Raw genomic sequence first — 2,967 nt, forward strand, 5'->3', positions numbered from 1 at the left:
TTTCAATTTGAAAATCTTATCTTTTTCAAAATATTTTTTTAAAAAAATCAAATCTTTTTCAAAATTCTTAGTTATTTTCGAAAATTCCAAAAATATTTTTCAAAAATCTTTTTCTTATTTTTATAATAAATTTTCGAAAATAACTAATCAATTAATGTTTTGATTTAAAAATTTGAAGTTTGTTACTTGCTTGTTAAGAAAGATTCAAACTTTAAGTTCTAGAATCATATCTTGTGATTTCTTATGAATCAAGTCATTAATTGTGATTTTAAAAATCAAATCTTTTTCAAAACTAATTTCAATCATATCTTTTCAAAAATATCTTCTTATCTTATCTTTTTCAAAAATATCTTTTCAAAATATCTTTTCTAACTTCCTAACCTCTTATCTTTTCAAAATTTGTTTCAACTAACTAACTAACTTTTTGTTTGTTTCTTATCTTTTTCAAAACCACCTAACTAACTCTCTCTCTCTCTAATTTTCGAAAATATCTCCCCTCTTTTTCAAAATTTCTTTTTAATTTATTAATTATTTTAATTTTTAAATCTTAATTTTCGAAAATCACTAACACATTTTCAAAAACCAATTTTCAAAAATCACTAACTCCTTTTCAAAAATAATTTTCGAAAATTCCCCCCTCTCTCTCATCCTATTCTATTTATTCATTCATTAACTAACATTACTTCCTCACATCATCACCAAATTCGAACCCCATCCTCTATCTGTGTTCGAATTTCTTCTTCTTTTCTTCTACTAACAATAAGGATCCTCTTTACTGTGACATAGAAGATTCCTCTTCTTTTCTTTTTCTCTCCTCTTTCTTATGAGCAGGGACAGAGAAAAAGGCATTCTTGTTGAAGCTGATCCAGAACCTGAAAGGACTCTGAAGAGAAAATTAAGAGAAGCTAAATTACAACAAATCCAGAGACAACTTGATTGAAAATTTCGAACAAGTAAAGGAGATGGCAGCCGAACCCAACAACAATGCAAGGAGAATGCTTGGTGACTTTACTGCACCTAATTCCAATTTACATGGAAGAAGCATCTCCATTCCTGCCATTGGAGCAAACAACTTTGAGCTGAAACCTCAATTAGTTTCTCTGATGCAGCAGAACTGCAAGTTTCATGGACTTCCATCTGAAGATCCTTTTCAGTTCTTAACTGAATTCTTGCAGATATGTGATACTGTTAAGACTAATGGAATAAATCCTGAAGTCTACAGGCTCATGCTTTTCCCCTTTGCTGTAAGAGACAGAGCTAGATTATGGTTGGATTCCCAACCCAAAGACAGCCTGAACTCATGGGATAAGCTGGTCACGGCTTTTTTAGCCAAGTACTTTCCTCCTCAAAAGCTGAGCAAGCTTAGAGCTGATGTTCAAACCTTCAGACAGAAAGAAGGTGAATCTCTCTATGAAGCTTGGGAAAGATACAAACAGTTGACCAAAAAGTGTCCTTCTGACATGCTTTCAGAATGGACCATCCTGGATATATTCTATGATGGTTTATCTGAGCTATCAAAGATGTCACTGGACACTTCTGCAGGTGGATCCATTCACCTAAAGAAAACGCCTGCAGAAGCTCAAGAACTCATTGACATGGTTGCTAATAACCAGTTCATGTACACTTCTGAAAGGAATCCTGTGAGCAATGGGACGCCTATGAAGAAGGGAGTTCTTGAAGTTGATACTCTGAATGCCATATTGGCTCAGAACAAAATATTGACTCAGCAAGTCAATATGATCTCTCAGAGTCTGCATGGAATGCGAGCTGCATCCAACAGTACTCAAGAGGCATCTTCTGAAGAAGAAGCCTATGATCCTGAGAACCCTGCAATAGCAGAGGTAAATTACTTAGGTGAACCTTATGGAAACACCTATAACTCAACATGGAGAAATCATCCAAATTTCTCATGGAAGGATCAAAAGCCCCAACAAGGCTTTAATAATGGTGGAAGAAACAGGTTTAGCAATAGCAAGCCTTTTCCATCATCAACTCAGCAACAGACAGAGAACTCTGAACAAAATGCTTCTAATTTAGCAAGTCTAGTCTCTGATCTATCCAAGGCCACTGTAAGTTTCATGAATGAAACAAGATCTTCCATTAGAAATCTGGAAGCACAAGTGGGCCAGCTGAGTAAAAGGATCACTGAAATCCCTCCTAGTACTCTCCCAAGCAATACAGAAGAGAATCCAAAAGGAGAGTGCAAGGCCATTGACATAAGCGCCATGGCCGAACTTGTGAGGAGAGGAGAGGACGTGAATCCCAAGGAGGAAGACCTCCAGGGACGTCCAGTGATCAATAAGGAGCTTCCCTCTGGGGAACCAAAGGACTCTGAGGCTCATCTAGAGACCATAGAGATTCCATTGAACCTCCTTATGCCCTTCATGAGCTCTGATGAGTATTCCTCTTCTGAAGAGAATGAGGATGTCACTGAAGAGCAAACTGCCAAGTTTCTTGGTGCAATCATGAAGCTGAATGCCAAATTATTTGGCATTGATGCTTGGGAAGTTGAACCTCCCTTGTTCATCAATGAACTAAGTGATCTGGATCAACTGACATTGCCTCAGAAGAGACAGGATCCTGGAAAGTTCATATTACCTTGTACCATAGGCACTATGATCTTTAAAGCTCTGTGTGACCTTGGTTCAGGAGTAAACCTCATGCCCCTCTCTGTGATAGAGAAACTGGGAATCTATGGGGTGCAAGCTGCTAAAATCTCACTAGAGATGGCAGACAGCTCAAGAAGACAGGCTTATGGACAAGTAGAAGATGTATTAGTAAAGGTTGAGGGCCTTTACATCCCTGCTGATTTCATAGTCCTGGATACTGGAAAGGAAGAGGATGAATCCATCATCCTAGGAAGACCTTTCCTGGCCACAGCAAGAGCTGTGATTGATGTTGACAGAGGTGAAATAGTCCTTCAATGGAATGAGAACTCCCTTGTATTCAAAACTCAAGGATCTCCCT

General features: G+C 37.5%; 1 non-coding gene across 1 annotated transcript; it reads right to left on the reverse strand.

Moving 5' to 3' along the window:
• Nucleotides 1-1,358: 1,358 nt before the first annotated feature.
• Nucleotides 1,359-1,466, reverse strand: LOC112761882 (small nucleolar RNA R71). Its single transcript, XR_003182254.1, has one exon. It is a non-coding gene; the product is annotated as a small nucleolar RNA R71 (small nucleolar RNA).
• Between the last annotated feature and the right edge of the window lie 1,501 nt (nucleotides 1,467-2,967).

The sequence above is a fragment of the Arachis hypogaea genome, chromosome 16 (assembly GCF_003086295.3).
Source record: "Arachis hypogaea cultivar Tifrunner chromosome 16, arahy.Tifrunner.gnm2.J5K5, whole genome shotgun sequence".
NCBI classification, from domain to species: domain Eukaryota; kingdom Viridiplantae; phylum Streptophyta; class Magnoliopsida; order Fabales; family Fabaceae; genus Arachis; species Arachis hypogaea.